This window comes from Camelus bactrianus, chromosome 15, assembly GCF_048773025.1.
Source record: "Camelus bactrianus isolate YW-2024 breed Bactrian camel chromosome 15, ASM4877302v1, whole genome shotgun sequence".
In the NCBI taxonomy this organism is placed as follows: Eukaryota; Metazoa; Chordata; class Mammalia; order Artiodactyla; family Camelidae; genus Camelus; species Camelus bactrianus.
The window spans coordinates 25,907,906-25,930,080 of NC_133553.1; the positions used below are offsets into that span (position 1 = coordinate 25,907,906).

General features: G+C 43.9%; 1 long non-coding RNA gene across 16 annotated transcripts in view; it reads right to left on the minus strand.

The window, feature by feature from the left end:
- Positions 1-20,694, minus strand: part of LOC105062943 (uncharacterized) — a 283,500-nt gene extending 262,806 nt beyond the window's left edge. For 15 of the 16 annotated variants that reach the window (XR_012499244.1, XR_012499234.1, XR_006722070.2 and 12 more), the window contains exon 1: positions 19,120-20,694. This is a non-coding gene — a long non-coding RNA (uncharacterized LOC105062943). The remainder of the gene's footprint in view (positions 1-19,119) is intronic. The other variant, XR_012499237.1, reaches the window with a different exon arrangement.
- Positions 20,695-22,175: the final 1,481 nt, after the last annotated feature.

The window sequence follows — 22,175 nt, forward strand, 5'->3', positions numbered from 1 at the left end:
AACAAAAAACAAAAGACAAAAAAACTGGTCTTCAACTCTACTCCCCAGTTTTTTCCAATTAAATCATTACTATTACTATTATAATTTATATGTAAATGTTAAATAGACCTTCACAGTTTACAATGAGCTTTTCTTCTACCAAATTTATCCCACTTAATCAGCACAAGCATATGAGCTCAGTATTATTATCCCCATTTTATAGATAAGGAAATAGATGTGCAGAAAGATTAAATGATTTGCCCAAGCTCAGATACCTAATAAGTGGCAGAGATGAGATTCAAATCCAGGTACCCAACGGGAATTGGGGCAGGGAGACACATGCGAAAAAAGAGAATAGTAAGCCTTACTTGAAGGGGCTTCAGATAATTGCAAAATACGCTGGAAACTGTGTCTGATCAATAGCAAGGACCAAAAAAGACTTCTGATACTAATATGCTGAAAGAACAAAGACATTTACAACTCTGGGGAGACTCACCCAAGACCCTTTGCAGTCAGAGGTCTGCTAAATAAATCTTTAAAAAATGGGATAGCTGTATCTGAAATAAATTAACTAAATAATGATGATGATGATGATGACGTAGAGGAGGAGAAAGAAGAGGGAAAGGGAAAGAGAAGGAGAAAAGAAGGAGGAGTAGAAAATAATGGTGCTAAAATAGTATTTATTTCACAGTTTTCATAACAAACATCTAACAATCCCTGAAGATCTCTTAAGGATTACATAATGGGGAACCAGAATCACACAGAGCTTCTCTATTTCCTTGATGCTTTTCACTGTTTCAATCTCTGAATAATTCAGAGTGAAAGTCAGTAAAGAAAATCCTCCTTAAATATCTTACTTATCTTCTGGTTTGTTGCTCCTGGGTTAGTAGGGGATGGAAAGTCTAAGGCAGTCTTTTGGAGGAATGTTAATACACAATAGCATTATTCACAATAGCCAAGATATGCAAATGATCCAAGTATCCATCAACAGATGAATGGACAAAGAATGTAATTTGTGTGAAATGTCGTATGTGTGACAACATACATATATACACACAAAATGCACATCTATATATACTACACACACAATGGAATATTATTCAGCCATAAAAAGAAGGAAATTCTACCGTTTGCAACAACATGGGTGAAACTGGAGTACGTCATACTAAGTGAAATAAGCCAGACACAGAAGAACAAACACTATATGATCTCACTTACATGTGAAATCTAAAAAAGTCGAGCTCATAGAAGCTGAGAGTGGGATGATGGTTGCCAGAGGGTGGGGGGAGGTAAATGGGGAGATGTTGGTCAAAGGGTACAAACTTTCAGTTATCAGATGAGTAAATTCTGGAGATCTAATGTACAGCATGACTATAGTCATTGCATACTTGAAATCTGCTAAGAGCATAGACCTTAAGAGTTCTTGTAACAAAGAAACAAAAAGGTAACTGAGGTGATGAATGTGTCAATTAGCTGGAATGTGGGAATCATTTCACAATGTATATGTATATCAAAGCATCACATTGTACACGTTAAATATAAACACTTTTATTTGTCAATTAATACCTCAATAAAGCTGGGGAAAATGCACAATACCTACAAATGCACTTCCATTAATTATTATGATTATTATAGCACTTCCATTAATTATTATGATTATTATTACTGTAGGATAAAAACAAGCAAACAAAAACATGCGTTGAAATATAGGTAAAGAGAAAATTATACTTTGGGGATACAATATGAAATTGTATGATTGCTTGTGTGTGCACGTAAACTTAGGAGAAAAGGGTAGTAAGAAAGAAAAAGGAAAAAAATAAGTACTGAAGTTCTACCCAAGGAGAAAAAGATTAAAGCTCTTGTACAAAACACTGTTACACTGACATGTTTCAAACAGAATCCTAATTCCTGGAGGTCATGGTCAATTCAGATTTGTTCATCTGGCCCTTTCAGTGGATCCATTTGCCACTCATGGAAAGCTGCAGTTGCTGTTAATGAATCTAAAGTTCTCTAAAGTTTTCATAAAGGGGTCTTTTAAATAAATGAAACTTGAGTACCTACACTATTTTTGAAAAAAAGACCACAGATTGTGGACTATTACCTTCCCGGAGCTCCACCAGGCACTGACATCTTAATTAGAGCTATAGCTATCTGAACTATTTTGGCCTTTCAATTTATAGCACAACATGTAATTCCTATCGGAATAGTTAACCAGTAACTTCAGTATTTGTTAAAACTAAATAAAGTTTATATGCCTATCAAAATACCTCTTGTTTCTTGTAAATGTTTAGGAAACATTTCTGAAATGTTTCTGAAAGTTAAGGTCTTAAGCATTAACAGGAACCAGTGACCTCACTTTGCACTCTGCTTCCTTCCGAGTGGAGCAAGGCCTTCACTCTGCAAGGGGCAAGGAGAGGCACAGGCACCAGAGAGGGGAGCCAAAGAGGAGATGGACCACAGCAAGAAGGACAGGCTACGTCCGCAACCACACAAGGGCCCTGAAGATGGCACATCTGGTCTATTAATGGCAGGGCAGCATCCCAGCACCTGTATTCCCAAAGGAAGCAAGTAAGAAATGAAGTAGGAAGAGTTAGTCTCAATCCACACAGAAGTCCTTGAGGAATGCGGTCTTTTCTTATTCCCTACACTTCTGAAGAACTGTTTCACGTCATTGCTCTTTGGCAGTCTTGAAACAATACCTACATTGAAAAGGGAGCAAAAATCAGGGTCTCACCAAATGTTTCACCAAGAGTAACAGCAATACTGGCCTCACTGGGTAGTGAGCATTAAATGAGCCCATCCATGACACACACTTAGCATAATGCTTAGCGCAGAGTGAGGGCTCTAAAGTACAACTCCAAGTTGTTGCTCTTGTTGCTGTTGCTACTGGCTTAAGCGACTTAAGTATGATGAGCCTTGAATTAACTTCTAGTAAAACTATAGCTGGTGCAGCCTTTTGCTGACTCAGCACTCCCCCAGCTAGTTTTGAGAGACACTCACAGCTGGATGCCTAGCTCCCTTTAAGCCAGTGCAGTTTTTGCAAACGTCCGAACAGCCCAGCAACAACAAAGCTAGTCAAGGTTGACTCATGCAGAGCCCTGTGAAAATTGAGAGAGTCCTTGACATATTTCAAGCTACTTTAAAACAGTTGTCTTTCCTCTTTCTCATTTCCTCTCTTCTTACTTTCTTTTGAACACAATTTAATCACATTTTTTACTCCACTATTCCACCAAAATAACTCTTATCAAGTCCCCCTGTGATTTCCAAAAGTCAATTTTCAGCACTCGCCCCACTCTCTTTATTCAAATATATTTTCCCTTGATACAACCCACTTCCAAATTGAGTTCACTTCCAGTTCTTCACCTTTTCCTATTCAGTCTCCTTCCCATCTCTCATTTCTCCACCTCCTAAATGATGAATGCTCCAGAACTCAGTCCTGGGAACTTCTCTTTTCTCTATGTTGTGAGTCTTATATGGACGTGTGGCTTTAAAAGCCCTTTATATGCTATTGAATCCAGAAAGTGTATCTGCAGCCTAAACTCCAGACTTCTGTATCCAACTGCAGGCTCAGTCTCCCCATTTAAATGCCAAATAGGTACGTCAAACTTCTCTTGTCCAAAATATGATCTGGAGTTTCCACTTCCAAATCTGCTCCTGCCAGCCTCCTCCAGCTCACTAATTGGTAGCTCTACCTTTCCAGTCGCTACGGACAAATTTCTTGGGGATATTACTGACTCCACTCTTTTGTTCATACTCAATTTCTCATCTGTCAGTGAGTCCTGTAGGCTATGCCTTCAAAATATAGAGAGGGAATACAAATTCTTCTCATCACCTCCACCACTACCTCTCGACCAAACGAGATGGGAAGCTACGAGATGGGAAGCTACCGGGAGACTACGAGCAGAGAAATGACAACAAGACTTAGGTTTAAAAGGACCGCTGGCTGTATTGACAATGAACTGCAGGATGTCGATGGCAAAAACAGAACCAATCAGAGGCCTATTTCAGTAATCCAGCCACTAGATAGCAGTATGTATTGTGTATCCCCAGAACAGCAGCTGGCTTATAATTAATGCTTAATGAATGCTGTCGAATGAAGGAATAAATACAGCACCAGCAGATTCTGGAGGGGCTGGGTCAAAGGTCAGGGTTTGTTACGATAACAAGCAGATTAGACAAGCTTCTTTCTTGGTACAAAATATACAACAAAGCACCAGAACATATAATCTGCAGTAGACGCTCAATAATTGCATATCTGGTAACCTGTGGTGGATGGATGGATGGACGATAGATAGGATAAACTGACGAGCCAGTAGACATTAGGAGGCAGGTTAGCCAAGCTGCTCCAGCAACTTGGGCCCCTGTGAGAAGAGAAGGGAAACGGAGGAGGCCCCAGAGAAAACAGTATACCCAGAACCATCACCAGAGCCCCCCGGGAGAGGAATGGGGGGAGACGCATGCCGTTCAAAACTCTGACTTTCCAAGAAAACTTACTACCCTCAGAAGTGTGCTTAAATGTTCAATATTTCACAAAATTGACCACATACATCATAAAATATTGATTTTATTTGTTCTGTGACATTGTGAAAATTACAAATATTTTACTGAGTCAAAATTTTTAATGTGGCTTTTACCCAACTGATGACACCTCACTTGAACAATCTCTACCCCTCTAGGCTTCTGATCAGCACTCAAACTCATCATTCACATTAACACTTGCACAGCCTTCCAGCACATAACACACGTCTTACTTTTATTGGCATTTTCAGCCATGTCAGTTTGGGGGGGGGGGTTAATATAAATATCTAAAAGAGATTAAAATGTCTCTTTTTCTCTCCATAGAAATTTCTCATTCACTTATCCAAAAGCCACTGTTAAGTCTGCCTCTCTACCATCTGGGTCTCTTCATTCAGCATTCCTGGCTCAGAATTCCCAGGGGAGGCTAATCAGTTATCAGCAGTGGCCTGGGGTTAGGATCATCAGCCATGCCCTGTGCAACAACGGTTCAGCACTATGGACAGCAATGTGTAGGCTTGTGTGCCCGCCCCCTCCCCATCCCCACCCCAAACAGATTTTAAGTTTGCTCTAACTATACCCAGAAGGTATCCATACTATATCACCTTGTACCCCCCAAATAGCAATAATAACAGGTGAGACTTACTGAATACCTAATATGTGCCAAGCACTGTACTTACCTATTGTATTTGTTACTTTGTTGAGACCTCTCAAGAACTCTGCAAGATAGGTATTATTATTTCCATTTATGAATTAAGAATCTAGGTTCAGAAAGCTTAAGTGACTTTCCAAATCTCAACAACAAGAAGTCTCCAGAGCATGTCCTTGATCCCTTTGCTATACCATCTCCACCCACACACACACACACACACACACAAGGTTTCCTCCTGAGAGTCTGATAAAGCCCGAGTTTAGTGGGCCACCAGTTCACTTCCTGATAACAACCGGTGAGAGGAAGGTCCTATCTCAGAAAGCAAACTATGATAAACATCAGGTGCCATCTAAGGAAAGACATCAGTGTGCAAGGAAGAGAGAAGGGGCCTCCAAAGACACGTTTTCCCCAGCCATATCTACAGGTTGCTCACAAGGTCTTCGGACAAGTAAACCACAATGACAGGCACATTTCACTTACAAATGCTCACATGTTCTCATTTTCATGTCTCTGATGTCTACATTTTTTCCCAAGCATAATAGTTTTCTAATCAGTCCCACATGTCTGTTCTCAACCATGTTGTTGAGAGCCAGCCAGACAAGCTGCAAAGTCCTTGGCCACAGAAGTACCTGGCTTCCCAAGGATGTGTGTGTGCCTCATTGTCTTAAATCTAGGAAAGGCTCTTTGATCTCCCTGCTTAGACAAGATTGCAGCCAGGCCTTTGTACAACATCCTTCCAGACCCAGCATGCCCTCTTCTCCCAGATCCCTTCAGTACTCATGGACACTAAACTCTCCCCTTCTCCTTTCTCATTTCCCATGGCTCTCAGGGGCCATGTGTCTCTTTGGGTCCTCCTCTTGCCTCTATGATACATCTCACAGAGCTGCACTCTCTTTTATCCGGGGATGTGCACAAGACTATCTCTCTAACTAGACTGTAAACTTCTTGAGGACAAGAACTACCTCTTAAGGAGGCAGCCTTAATTCTGGGATTACCTCAACTTTAAGCATTATTCCTTTTTACTTTCTATGGACCTATATTCTTATTAGTCTATGGATCCTAATTTTGACATATAAAACATGGTCAGCATACTCACATCTTCAGATTTCTCACATTGAGTGTTTCCCCTTGCTTTAGTGCACTATCTCCCCAAATACACACACACACACACAAAGCACATATATAAATGTATGCATGAGTGTGTCTGTACATCTGCCTGTCTGTACGTCTGCCTGTCTGTCTGTACAGCACTTTCTCTGCTACTTAATTGTTGACTTCCTAAGGGTAATGGATGCCTCTAATTCCTCCCTGAATTTCTAAACTCTGGTACTGTTCCAGGCACACAGAATGTGACCTGGTATTTGAAAGGCAGATTTAAAGGCAGGGCATTTGCTTTAAAGGGCTCAAATCTGAAGACAGGAATGACTCTCCCATGAGCCTTATCTGGAAAGAGATTAACCAGCTGTCTGTGTGTTTGGCTCAAGAGCTGGGAGATAGCACCAAATCTCCAAACCCCACCACTGCTGGTGACAAAGGGTGTGGAGAGGATACACCTTTATACCAAACACTACAAACAGCTCATCCACAAACACCCACTGATCCCTTCTGTGTGCCAGATCCTGCAGCTAGAAATAAAAAAAAAAAAACTAATGTGGTTTATAACTGCTTTTCAAAAATACTGAAGAAAACTGAATTCATAAAGCAGGAGACTTAAAAGGTGTTTTTGCTGAATATCCATCGTGCAGCAGGTTTACTGCCCATATTATCTCATTTAAGCATCACAACTGACCCGAGAGACAAACGTCATTTTCTCTGTCTCAGGGAGCTCTGGAAAGCCCTGAGCCCTGATCTCTGGCCTGACATGCACACTGCAGACCTAAACCCTTGTGGGATGTGAGACTGATCGTGCAAGCATCCCCTCTTCACTATCTGTTTCCACTTCTTCTACAGTTCACCAGAGATGGCAAGCCAATTTGAGCACGTAATACAGTATAGTCTAGTAATGTTTCTTTATGATAGAAAAACAGTAAAGACTTCCTGTCGTAATATTAAATGCCACTTAAAGGAGCGCAGATGCCGAATCTGAGTAGATTAGCTAAATTATAGTATAAACCCCCACCCTCGGAGTTGTATCCCCAAGGCAAAGTAAAATGTCGGGTAGTGGTTACCCCATTCCTCAACAAAAAACAGCTTTCTAAAATGTGATGCATATAAAATACTACATTTCTTAAACTATGTTAGCTTTGGGCGGATTGCATGTTTTCTATTGGAGAGTTAATACCCCACATTGAGGTGTATGAACTTAAGACAGGCATCTAATACAGGGGGCCCTTTAGGCAGAACAAAATGTAAAGCCAGCAATGCACTCCACACAATGTCACTTGTGTTGTGTCGCTTTTGGTCCTCACTGACTCTTTGCTTTGCAGTGTGGAATCCTTCACCTCTGGCCACAGATCTAAGCAACGGAGCAGGGAAGCATAAGGTGAATTAGTAGATGAACGTGGTATGTGTCCTCCAAACCTTGCTCTTTGGGAGGCCCTGCCACCGCCCTCATGACAACCCCTGCCCTCCAGCTTTGTGTTTCAATCCTAGATCTGGAAAAGGCGTGCTTCCAAGGCTCTAAATTTACACCTTCCCCCAGATTATTCAGTATGCTCCCCCCATGTTGAGGCACTGCAGTTCCAAAAGAGTCAAGCGTTAGACCCACGTGCCGCTGTGTGTGATCTCTCTATATAAATAGCTGACACCTACTGACAATTATGATGTGCCTGGCACTGAGCTAAGCCCATTACCTGCATGATTTTTTTTACTCTTCACGTCTTAATTAGGCATGTAGTTTCTCTACCCTCACTTTACAAATTATAAAATGGATGCAATTCTAGAAGACAAATTCCTCAAGCACTTTAGCTTATGTTGCTGTAATTCCAGGGCCTAGAACAGGGCCTGGTAAATAAGTGCTCAAGAAGTAGACGTTAAGAAGAGTGACATCATTAGCACAGTGGAACAAGAGTTTTCTACTATCTTCCTCTCAAAGAATACTGATTAGGTGATCGCCTAGAGATAAGGGTGCCTTTGTGGAAATCCAGGAGTCAAGTGGAAAAGTTCCAGCACATGGCTGGGGCAAAAAAAAAATTTTTTTTAATTTAAACAAATTTTAAAATCCACGGTAAGAGGATCAGTTTCATTACACTCACATCACCCCTCCCCCAAGGTAGCACAGCTCGGTGCCAAGGGAGACCTCTTCTGCCTGTGATTTCTCCCACGAGGGAAACTGTGAGTGTGTGAGTGATACCCAGCTCCCCCAGCTGCGTGGGACCCAATTTGTTCCCACTCCACCCAGAATACTGATGTGTGCTGCATGACTGGGGAGTGGGATATAGCTAGCCAAACAGCAGCCAGGGGTCTTGGACAGCAGGAAAGGGACATGGATCCTACTGTGCTGCACAGTCCATCAGGAAGTCCATCGATGAGTCACTGAGGATGCCTCCCCCACGGATCCTCCCAACTGGTACAGACACCTCCAGTGCTCCACAACCTCGCCCCATCCTGTGGCTGGCTCCTATATCAGCAAGAGCAAGCCTCTGCAGACAGCTAGTGAGCTCATGCAGAAAGCCAGTCCAGATCTATAGGACTGTGAGAAAGCACACAAACACGAGCATTTAGCACAGTCCTGGGGAAAGCAAAAGGGAGACTGACAGCACCAAGTGTGACTTTGCAGCACTGAGAGAAGGCATGCTGACTTATGAATTCCCCCCTCCAAAAGGGACAAGAACTGGAGAGCAGAAGCATCTATAGAAAAGATCTGAGGAAAGGTTCAGAGTCCCTGACATGGATGCTGGAAGGCACTTCTCTCCAAAGCCAGTTAGTAACAACTGGAGGAGGTGACTGCTCCTTCAAATATAGCAACATAAAATTCCAAGGAAAATTTAAAAATCAAGGAAACATGACACCACCAAAGAAACAATAAATTTCCAGTAACCCACCTCAACGAAGTAGAGATCTGAGATCTGCCCAATAAAAAGTATGAAATATCTGCCTGATGAAAAATATGAAATAGTCTTTTTAAGGAAGCTCAGTGAGTACAAGGACACACAGAAAGACAATTCAATGAAATAGGAAAACAATAATGAAATGAGAAGTTTACCAGGTAGAGAGAAATCATCATCATCAACAACAACAAAAGAGAAATTCTAGACCTGAAAACTCAGTGAATGAAATGACAAATGCAATAGAGAGCATCAAATCAGACTGGGTCGAGCGGAAGAAAGAACCTGTAAGGGAGAAGACAGATCTTTTTCACACTGTCCAGTAAGAGGAGAACAAAGAAAACAAAATGCAAAAGATTGAAGAAAGTCTACATGAACTGTAAGAGAAAAAATCATGTATTATTGGAGTCCTGGAAGCAGAAGAGAGGAAAAAAGGGGCAAAAACTTATTTAAAGAAATAATGGCTGAGAATTTTCCAACACTGGGGAGAGATGTGGACCTTCAAGTTCATGAAGTTCATATATCTCCAAATAGTTTCAACCTAAAAGACCTTCTCTAAGATGCATTATAATGACATTGTCTAAAACCAAAGACAAAGAATTTTTAAAGTTGTAAAAGAAAAAAAATTCCTCACGTACAAGGGAACCCCATAAGGCTAATCAGAGGATTTTTCAGGAGAAACCTTGCAGGCCAGGAGAGAATGAGATGATAGTTATGATGTATAATTTATAGTTTGTAATTAAAAATAATTTGTTAATGGACATACAATATAAAAAGATGTAAACTGTGACATCAAAAACAAAAAATGTCGGGGGTGAGTGGGACTGACTCATACAATTCAGTAGCAGAAAAACAACACTCATTAAACATATGGGCAGAGAACCTCAATAGACATTTTTCCAAAAAAGACGTACAAATGGTCAACAGGTGCATGAAAAGGTACTCAAGGTCACTAATCATCAAGGAAATGCAAGTCAAAACCATGATGAGATATTACCTTACACCTGTTAGAATAGCTATTATCAAAAAGACAAGAGATAATGAACACTGGCTAGGACGTACAGAAAAAGGAACCCTCGTGCACTCTTAGTGGAAAGGTAAATTAGTATAATCACTATGGAAAACGGTACGGAATTTTTTATGAAAAATTAAAAATAGAACTACCATATGATCCAGCAATTCCACTTCTGGATATATATCTGAAGGGAATGAAATTACTATCTTGAAGAAATATCTGCACTTTCATGTTCACTGCAGCATATTCACAATAGTCAAACATGAAGAAGACCAAAGTGATCATCAATGGATAAACGAATAAAGAATATGTTATTATATATATATATATACACATTAGATAGATAGGCATAAACATAAATATATGAATATTATTCAGCCATTAAAAAAGGAAATCTTGTCACTTACAACAACATAGGTGGAATTTGAGAGCATTATGCTCAGTGAAATAAAGAAATTACACAAAGAAAAATACTGTATGATCTCACTTATACGTGGAATCTAAAAAAGTTGGACTCAGAAACAGAGAGTGGGATTGGGGTTGCTAGGGGCTGACGGTAGGGAATGGGGAGAAACTGATCAAAGGTACAACCTTTAGTTGTTTGATAAACAAGTTCTGAGGACCTAATGTACAGCACTGTGACGACAGTTAACAATACCGTATTGCATACTTGAAAGTTGCTAAGAGATCTTAAATCTTCTCACCACACACACAAACAAAAAGGTAATTATGTCAGATGACGGACATGTTAACCAATCTTTTTGTAGTAATCATTTTCACAATATATACATGTATCAAATAATCAAATCGCACACCTTAAACTTACAAAATTTTATATGTCAATTATATCTCAAGAAAGCTGAGGGGGGAAAAGAAATCGTAAGAAAACAACTGTTGAGTGAATGACTAAACGAATGAATGAAGCCAAGGAAATTTAACCTGCTTTTCCAAGGTCACACAGCTAGTTAAGTGTTGGGTCTAGAGGATATTTCTGAAAGCAGGACTTCCGGCATCCCTGTGCTGTGCCCGTGATGACATTCCCCAGGCAGGTCCGAGTTAGTGGTCAGCTTGGTAGCACAGAGCCAGGACGATGCACCAGACTAGGAAGGACACAGCCCCGAGTCCTGGTCCCAATTCTACCACTTGCTAAGTACCACGAGACAAGTCACTTAACCTTTTGTAATGTCTCATCGGTAAAGTGCAAACAGTAATATCTACTTTTCATCTTGTTGGCTGGCAGTTATTGTATGGTAACATTAACTTCACCATACCTAAAAGGAAAGAGTCATTTCAGCTTCACAGGGTGGATGCGAAAATTGTGAAAGATCATAAATTGTGAAGTCACTTTCCAAACTAAAAAGATCTGTGCAAACTTAAGTCAACAGCAAAAGCAAAAGAGATGGGGAAACAGATTTTTCAACATTATACATAGTCCCTGCTTCCAGGACCACCTGTCAGAGAAGCCTTGGCTGTATCTGCCCTTTATCACCCAGCTCACTGAGCCTCAGGGCCACTAGCCAAAGCTTGGGCAAAGGAATCTACATCAGGAAATGTCAGGTAAGGACTTAACCCCAGGATAGTGATATCACAGTATTCCTATCTGTGGGAATTAGGAGTCAAACCTGGCCCAGCAACACCTGCTAGCATGCTACCCCACAGCCCAGCCAGCTTTCTTAATCTTTGCTAAAATAACTACCCCTGTGATATCTGCTTTTGGCTCAAGGCCTACCACTCTGTGTATCCACTCAGTTTCCACTAAGAAAGTCACCTAATATAGCAATCATTAAATGTTGAATTGTATCCACTGGGAAGAAAAAAAAAAGATATACTAAAGTTCTAACACCCAAAACCTCAGAATGTAACCTAATTTGAAAATAAGAGTTGTTACAGATGTAATCAGTTAAGTTAAAATGAGATTATATCGGGGGGGGGGGGTCCCTAATCCAGTACGACTGGTGTCTTTATAAGATGTCCACGTGAAGACACAGGCACAACAGCATTGACAGGGAAGGTAGACGTCGGAGTTACACAGCTGCAAAGCAAGGAAACCCAAGGATGGCTGGCTAACTACTAGGACCTCAGAAGAGGCAGGAAAGAATTCTACAGTTTTCAGAGGGACCACAGCTCTACTGACACCCTGACTTCAGACTTCCAGCCTCCAGGACTGTGAAACAATAATTCTCTATTATTTTAAGCCACTCGGTTCATGATACTCTGTTATGTTGATCGACCCTAGAAAACTAATACACCAATTATCCTACAATCCAGAAAAGACTGCCATAGCCCCACTCTCACACATGATTGGCCAAAAGCAGGATTCCCAAATAAAGCTGCGAAGTGGCAATATGTCTCATTTCTCCAGAAAGCAGTGCTTTGGCAGACTTAACTGTGGAATTGTAGCCTTATGACTCAGTATTTTAAAATAGGGAAACTGTTAAATAAATTCTAATATTGTGATAAGTAGAGATACATGCCCTGCATAATACTGACAACTATCAATATGATGGCGTTTACTCCCCTGATTAGGTCATGTTATGGGACAGTCGCCTTAAGATGATAGGGAGATTATTCTGGTGGGCCTGACCTAAACAGATGGGCCCTTTAAAAGCAAAGAGTTTTCTCTAGTTGATCAGAGAAGAAGCCAGAGATTCAAAGCACAATAAGGATTCAATGCACCGTTGCTGGCTTGCAGATCAAGGGAGCCACATGTCTAAGGAAGACAGGTGGCCTCCAGCTGCTCAGAACAGTCCTCAGCTAACAACCAGCAAGGGCATGAAGACCTCAGCCCTGCCATCTCGAGGAACTGAATCCTGCTGACAAGAATGAGCTTGGAAGTGATTCTCCCCAGAGCCTCCAGAGGAAAACTCAACCCAGCTGACACTTTGATTTTGACCTGCTGAGACCTGAGCAGAGATCTCAACTTCTGATCTACAGAACTGTGAGCTAATGAATGGGCATCGCTTTAAGTTGCCGAGTTTGTGGTAATATCATACGTCAATAGAAAACGAATGCAAATACACTCACATACACTATTTCATAGGTATTTTCACTAAAAGTGCAAGAAAGTTGGCAAATGATAACATTTGGGTTTAAAAAAAAAAAGGAAACCAAATCAAATAAATAATATAATTGTAATTTTGTTTAATACATATGCATAGACAAGACTGTACGAAAATACAACAAAATGGCATCAGAGGTGAAATATCTGGTGAAAGGACTGAATATCTTAAATTTCTCCCTTATACTTTCCTGGTCCAGTTTCTCCACAACGAGGGTATATTACTTTAACAAGCAAAAATAAAATCAGTAATGCTTCAGTCACTGCCAAGACCAAAGCATCTGGGTCTGAGGGGTTGCTACAGGATTTCAGCTAGTTTGCCGGTAAGAAAGAAAAGAATTCTTAGTTAGCACTTCATACTAATATTAAAAATCAAGCTCTGTTGTGGAATAAAAATGTATAAACAGAAGTGGAGCATAGCAGGACCGCTGAGCCCCTGACCATTTCGGGGCCAGGCCCAGAGGTGACGTGGCTTCTCAAGCCCGCGCCCTGCCCACTTTGGCAGCGGAGCAGGCCAGTCTCGGAGGCCGTGCGTGAACTTTGGAAGCACTGAAATATTCGCCTTCACCACTAATCCTGCTAATGCGCTCACAATCTATTTGACAGGCTGCCCATCACATCCCCTCTGTCAGGGTGAGCAGTCTCCGGAGGTGGCCGTGACAAGGGGATTACTGACAGGACAGGCCGGCCTCCCTCCCCTGCGTTCTGACCAGCTCTGGAGATAGGCCGCATGCCTCAGAGGGTACCGCACAGAGGCTTGTCTTCAGTCCGGACCCCTTGGCACAGAGGTACCAGAGGGAGACGTTCACCAACCCAGAGGGATGAGTGTTTCCTGACAGCCCTGTCACTCCTCCGAGCTCATCGTGGAGAAAGAAAACAAGGCAAGTTGAAGGGAAAATTCATAGGGCTGAGGTTTCTGGATGCTTCCTTCACAGCAGAGCTCCTCTGCCCCTCAGAGACCCCACATGCTAGAGAAAACTAGAAAAAGCTCTAGCCTCATGGGATGAGGCACGGCACACCTTTTCCCCTGTCTTTCCCTCTGGCTACCAGGCTCCTCAGTGAGTGGCTGACACTCTATAAAAGCTACTTTTACAGCTTCATGTTCATTAAATTAGCAGGATTGCTTTACTTGCCTTCTAAATTTTCAGAAGGTTCATTTTAAATACAAGGTAAAATGGAACCAACATGCACAGCCTTCATGCTAGCAGATTACAATTATCTGAAAAGGCAATACAGGATTTGTCCCAGAACAAGGCTGCTGTTCCCTTTTCTGGAAAGTTCCTCCAGCCAGCCCCATCTCTCTGGCTGGAGCCAGAGTCCAAGCAGCCAGGGACAGTCCTTCTACTCCAGTTTACACTCATGGTTCTTATTCACAGTCCAAATGAGCAGAATGGGACTTTTCCCAGAACCACAGTGAACCAGTTGCCTTCTTTTCTCTGTTTCCCATGAAGTTGTCCTCATTCCTGTAATCGAGGCAAAGCTGTTCACATTCCAGCTTAGCTAGAGACATCTCGGGCTCAGGTGTCACAAAAGACACTGGGAATCGTGGGACCAACACAACCGGCCTCAAGGGACCTGCAATCTCTAAGTAAGCAGCCAGTCGTCATACAGTTAGAAGTGTCAGGATTGAGGTTTCTGCAGCAGCACGTGGAGAGATCCCCGGACCAGACCATGAAGGTGGGGAGTCTGGTCTGGGGGACCTGAGTTACTCCGCCTGCCTTCTCCATCTGGTTTGCAGCCACACGGATCACTGGTGCCTCGACTACAAGATGAAGCTCTGAAGGGCACTGGAAAGTAACAGTCACATCCCACTAGGACAGCCAGCCCCAGAGACCCATCTGGGGCCTCACACTCCACTCTGCCAACAGCCCTTGACATGCCCAGCTTAGGTGCTCCACCATTTCTCAGGCTCATGGCTTATACTCGAGCGAGTGAAGTGAACAGAATGCACAGAAACCTCTTCCACCCACACCGCCCTCTCAAATAAGCTGCGCCCTCTCCTGATGGAAGAGAGGCAGGAGAGCCCTGGTGCACGCAGGGGTCAGCCACACACACCCACTCCCCTTCTCCTAGAAGGGGCTCCAGCCTGAATGAGACGCCTTGGTAGGCTGCCCCATGGAGCAGGAGGAGGGCCTCTGTCTTGTCCCTGGAGGTCAAGGCTAGGACCCCAGCCTTCATCATTCCTGGGCTTGCACACAGCACACCTTGAGAGGCCCAAAGCTTTCTCAGCCCACAGATCCTAGCTGCTCTCTCCCTCTCCAGGAGGGTTAAAGCCCAGCATTGTGTGGGCAAAGTGAATGGGAATCTTGGAGACAGGAGAGGGCCCTGGGAATGCATGGACTCTGGAGTGTGAAGAATCTGGGTGTGAGAGCTGGTTCTGTGACACACGTTGTCACCCTGTGCAAATGGATACTTCTAAGCCTCTGTTTCTTTATCTGAAAAAATAAGAATAACTTCTCCGGATGGCAATCTCCTGCCACGGTGTTTTCTATATGGAAAGGACTCAAGAAGTGGAGAAGTGGTAGCTCCTCCTGCTGGGTCTGCATTCTAAAGATCAGCTTCACTAAGGAATGAAGGGTTTTCACGAGAAAGTGAGGGATTCCAGGTCCCTGGGGAGAAGGGAAGGGATGCAGGTGAGGGTCTGTTTGTTTTCAAAGGGAGGGAAATTCTCATAGATGTCTCTGAAATCATCCTACCAACGGGAATACTTTTAAGTAAGAGTTTCTTTGCACAACCTAGAGGCATGTCTCCTGGGCCAGAGGGATGCATGCCCCCAGGGCCGGGTGAGGCACAAACTCAGCTGTGCACCCACCTTTTGGGCTGCACATTTACATGGGGATTTTCTGGGAGCCTCCAAGAACCTGGTATCAGCCAAGCAGGCTGAGAAGGATCACCCCATTGTGGAGAACAATGACACCCACAAGCTGGAAAGGGCAGAATGGTTTCACTTGGCTTCTTCCGACGCTACGCCAGCCAGCAGATCCCCACTGAAACTCACTTTCCACACCCTCCTGCCCTGTACCCACCGCGCTCCTCACAGTGATCTATGTGGCAGGGAAGTAAACCAATATCACACACAGAAAGAAAACTCTAAACATTGCTTTGCATTTTTTTCTGCCAGTCAAAAATGTGCTTTGCAACTAGTTGTGAAATGACCTTAACATCCACAGCTAAAGTCCGTGTAACACCTAGCTTTGGCTCACTCCCAAATTTCAGAGTCTGAAGGTTATGAATAGAAGATAAAATCTGCAGGGATGTTTTCAGAACCAGTCCAGAGATGGAGGGAGAGATCCTATCCACTATGAGGGTGGTGACAGGGCTTCTTGTCCCTGTCTTATGGTCTTATGCATAATGCACAGACGGTCTTATGCAGAAATTCTTGTTTTGACATGGCACTGTTGGTGTGGCCAAACTACCACTGAGCCCTCTCCGTCTGAAACTAGAAATGAGTTTGCCTTGTTTCTCGAGAAATAAATATTTATGATTCAAACCTTCGCGTTCATTATTTCAAATTTTGTGTTTTTGTCATTTTTCTTACTTGGAGAGCATTGATTTTCTAATTACAGCTATTTCAACCCATGGATGTCTGCTGAGCGGTTCTGTAAACGACCTGTGAGGCTTCTACCTTAGTCCGCTGAGGTGACATAACCAGCTGCCCCACAACTAAAGAATGAGTATTAAAGAGAGAAAAATAGATTTGGTTCTCACTCCTAGCAAAAATGGACACAGTCAACCCTTGTAGATGAAGTCTGAAATCGTTTTTAGCTAATCTAGCAGTTTCCTGATTCTCATTGCCCTAAGACATTTTTGAGACCAAAAGCAGCAGAAAAACTGGGAGCATTTGCAGATACTTTTTAAGAATAAATAAAAAGAGGTGGATAACCTTTAGCAATATTATCTATATTTATGGCACAAATTTAAATTTTCTGTGACAAAAACTTTAGAAGTTAGAAGAGACGTATTTTTATTCTCATTGACAGGTAAGGAAATTGAGGCCATGGGATGCTGCGGGATTTGAGGAAGGTGACTCAGCAAAGTCCAGCAATAAAACTTGTGCTGAGACAAAGGTCTCCTGTCTCCCGGTCCCTTTTATCCACGTTATCTGCTTACATCTGGCCAGACTTGCTGAAGTGAACCTAGGTTATAACAACATATATCTGGATAAAGCAAGGCCTGTTGATCTCAATTTGTATAATACCCACACTTAGCCTGTTCTCTGGCATAAGTCATAGATCTTAATAAATAATATTAACTGAAGAAAAGGTTTTGTTTAATAATTATTTCCCTTCCTGACCAAAGCAAAGGTAAGAAATCTATAAGGCACAATTTTGGAAGAGAAAAAAAAAAACCCTACCCCTTTAGGAAATACTTTGGCAGTAAAGGAAGCTAAACTAAGAGTTTAGAAAGATTTGGAGAGATTCCTGAAATTCCATTGCCAAAAATTTAATGAGGCTTAAAATTCTATGCACAAATTTATATTGAAATTATGATCTGAAAACCAAAGAGCAAACAAGAAATCCATGCTCCCAGCCACCAGATACATTCGATATTTTTTATAAACAATATAATAAAACACTCAGTTTTAGTGAGTCAAACTGAAGAGGTTATAGCTAAACTAAAACTACAGTGTGTGTGTGTGTGTGTAGCATATATACGTACATACATAGCATAATGTATATATATATACACACACACACTAGAACTACAAGAAAATAACAATTCTACCATCATGGTGGGAGATTTTAACACATTAAGTATCAAAGTTAGGAATTAATAGGCAAAATTTTTTAAATACATTAGATATGAACCTTATCATTAAAAAGGTGGTTCTTATGACACATAGATCCCCGTTAACAGCTGACAAGAACTCTTCAAGCCACCCTACCTGCCTTAGAGTATCTGCTTAAATATTTCAGTGTTGGTTGATCTCTCCAATGACAAGACCACAGGGACTGTTCCTGATAGTTACCGCACGACATCTGCTCTGGTTCTTGGCCTATTGCAAGCCTACAGGAGGAGCCACATATGCTGTGAGATAACTGAAGATATTCTGAACTCCGACTGCACAAACACGCTCAGCTCTTGACCCAGGTCAATAAGAAGTGAACTAACAACCAACCTCCCAAGGAAATCGCAACATTTAAGGCCAGGCCTGTATTCTCTGGAAGCTCATTCTCCCTCTCTGGTCCTTCAAGTGGCAAAGAATCTAGCCATTCCTGTCCCATCTCCTCTAGTTTTCTTTCACATCCCCTGTAAAGTTTCTCATCTCACGCCACCATCCACCTGCAAGTTTCCAAGTGGCACCCACTCCTGTGAATGACAAAAAGCAATCCATCCCTGCCCTTGTCATGACAAACTCCTTATCTTATCTCATTAGAAAAAGAGTTCAATCAAACCAAACATTAAAAATAAATTAATTATGCTTTATACCTCCCCAGAGATGGCTGAGCTGCTAAGAGCCAGCTCAGCGTTTGGAAAAGAAAAACAAAACTCGCAACCTATTAATCCTTCATTCATCTCAAACCGTTCCACTTTTCTGGGTTAATCGTTCTATTCTATATTCTTATTGCTGAAGCTGGAACCAGCACTGGGCAGGAAAAACGGCCAAGAATGGCAGCACATGGCCAGGGCTTGGGTGGCTGGGTGATAGAAACATTCCTGCAAATATATCCATGGAATAGTATTGTGTGACTAGTGTTTCTACAGGCTAGGACACTCTAGCACAAGTCAAAGAAAGCACAACTCCAAAGGAGAAGTAGTAGGGGATGTCTGCAGAGTTTAAGACCCTTACTACTTACCCAGTGACACCTGCCACATACATAGGCCCCTGCCCTACCCCACACCTCATTCTGCCCCAGGGTGATTTTTTCTCCCTAAGTATATGTCTCAAAGGAGTGGTGAGTAGGACACTTACATTTTGTCACCCGACTTCCTCTCCCAACCAAACATAACGATCATCTGTGAACTGATTAATCCATTTGTCTCCAGACAGTTTTTTAAAAAAGGCTTCTTTCAAGTTTTCCAAGAGGTTCAAGAGGGTTCAAGGACGCCACCAGTCCAGGTGAGATACCCTTCTTCCATCCCATTTCAGGATCCCTGGGTTACAATATAGTGAAGGTGGGAGGAAGATTCTTCTAAGAATAAGGCAGCTTGGGAAGCAGGCTATTTCAGGATGCTGAGAGAAGCATTTCTAATAATACTCTGACAGGGTGCTTCATAAATGCCCAAGTGGTTCTGCAACACATCAAGGTCCAGATTTTGGTTTAAGCAGTAAAAAAAAAAAAAAAAAAAAAAAAAGACTGAGAAAGTATGTATGACTTTGACCTCTACATTAACTGACTGAGGTAAGTGGGAAGAGTATTATCCCCACTATGAGGCTCAGAGAAGCGTAGGGACTTTGCCCAAAGTTTGTGAGTAGCAGAAAAAGCTAGACAGAACTGGATCTTCAGGCCTCAAAGGAAATATAGCTTCTAATTCTTCCTCTGCCACTGACATGAGGTTTGATCCCTTCCTAGTATCTCATGTCTGTAGTGAATTTTTCATCTAAAACAGATTCAAACTGGGCCCAACCATCAGTTTGGCTGTGAAGGCGGCCCAGAAAGCCAGGCTGGATGGGTACAGCAGGTGTGCCTTTAAGAGCTCCGCCCGACTGGGGGCCAAGACCTCTGCCTCAGAGCCCCCGCTCGAGAAGGCTGGGACGCACTGGACTTTCTGGTCTAGAGCAGGGCCCGGTCACACCATCCCTGCCGGCTCGAATCCCAGGGACCTCGGTCTGACCACAGCTGCGTTGGATTTGAGACGCCACAGGAAATCCAAGGAGCTCCAGCCCGCACTAACCCGGAGCTGCCCTCTTCCTCGTCGGCATCTCACATACGCCGAAGGCTAGGTGTGCCCGCCAGACCAGTGTCACCCCGAGTTTGTCATCCCTGAAAGTGGGACTCGGAAGTCGGCAGCGACCGACCGCCTGAAACCTCCGCGGAGCAGCGCGCTCCAGCAACCACTGCTCAGGGCGACGACTTCCTTCTGCGCCTGCGCGCCGGGCCTGCGCAGTGGGCGGGGAGGCTGGTGGGTAGGACCCAGCCGGGAGGGCGGGACGAATATTCCCGTGGCATCTGGTGCCCTGAAACCCTGCGGGCTGGGAGAGCATTCAGAGCCTCCAGATCCCGGAAGCGGAGGCGCTGCGCACCCGCCTTCACTAAAGGCACCTCCAATGGTTCGGGTCTGCAGATCCTGTCCGTGAGGACGAACCGATTCTTGGCGTGTCTATGGGCAGGGTTCGAGGGGTGGGACCGGGAAATACAGGAGCAGTAGTGTCTCTGCTCCAGGCGGGGCCCAATGTGACGTCATGGAAGTACGTAAATGAGATACAGCTCTAGACGTCGCGGAGCCCTTGCGCTTTGCCAGAGACCTGTGTGACATCACTGTCAGCGAGAGGATGCCCTGACGTCATAGCGCCCTAGTGCTCTAGGAGGTGGGGTGGGACGACTTTGAGCCGGTTTCTCCGTACACCAAGGTTCCAGGGGTGGGGATGGGATGATATCACAGATCTCACGTTCTTGGAGATAAGGTGACGTCAGGGAGCCCTAGGCCATCTCACGCGTTTCTCCCGCGCCCTTCCTCAGGATCCTGTACTAGCCCTGAATCTCCAGACAAGGAGGTCAGCAAGGAAACGTCCCTTCGTGCAGCCCAAACCCGTAGCTATATTCCAGAAGGAGGAGAAGGAACCTGAACGAAGCCTCTGCAGGCTGTTCTTTCTCCCAGGTCTCTCCTGATCTTTTCCTAGAGCGAGCACTAGAGTCTGTCGCGCTTTCCGCCCAGCCGAGAAGTCCAGCCGGGTAGCCCCCCCGCCCCCTCCCCTGCCCTGGACACGAACTGCAGGCCTAGCAGCTTTGGAAATGATCCCTGCTGAATTCTCATCTCCTTCACTCCTGAAAACCGGCCCCAGGCACGCTGGGCAACCAGAGACCAAAGATGCTTAATGTCTGAAAACGAGGTGTGGGGTAGGTGTGTGTATGTGTTGGGGGTTCTTCCAGAGGTTTAGAGTGGGGAAAATGGCCACCTGCAATGGGACAGGCAATAAAACCCATCCAGCATTTCCAACAGGCTCATTGCCTTTTCATGCGACCCATGGAGTACCACCAAGGAACTGTAGCCTGTGTGCGGTCTGGTGGCCCACAGCCCAGGTTTGCCTTTCTGCTCGCAGTCGCTAGTACTGTATAATCTATGAAATCACTGCAGTCACGGGACTGCAGCAAACTACACTGAGAACTGACCTCTGAGTCCATCCAAATCACAGCAGAGACATTGTGAAAGGACGGAGGTCTCTGGACAGCCACTCCCCCCCCCCAAACCCTCTGCGCTAGGAATTCATTCTTTCAAGGATGCACCCCTGATACTGAACGTTTCTTGGTGGGAGGGCCTAGGCATGGAGGGGCAGGGATTCATGGTACCAGAAGTGGATGGACCAGCAAGGAAAACCCTTGCAGGCAAGCCTCCTCGTTTCAGTCTTTAGGAAGTCTTGAGTGGGGACAGAGCTTCTGCGTGTCTGAGGGAGGTGGGAGACAGTGCAATGTGAGCGGCATGGGGCAGCAGTGGTCGGTAATCAATCGTTGAGGAAGATGTAGAACCCCAGAAAGAGTGAAGGGACTAAGTGACACTCTCTCTCAGGTCCTCAGAGGTGCCCAAAACTCTCAGTAGTGGCTGTGTATGTGCGTGTGTGTGTGTGTCCACACACTGTCGTCATCTTGGAACAACCAGCACAATGGGCTAGTAAACGGGTGTCGCTTTCTGCCCTGGGCCCCAGCACAAGCCTGGGCCAAGGGCGACCCATACCACAGCCTATGCTGCCTGGGCCCAAACTGTCGAAGTCCAAAACCCACTGACTAAACTCCCTCCAGATGCCCAGCCATCACAGTTCTCTGGGATCTGGGCTCCATTCTCTCCTGGGCAGAGTCCTTTTGGACCTGAGGG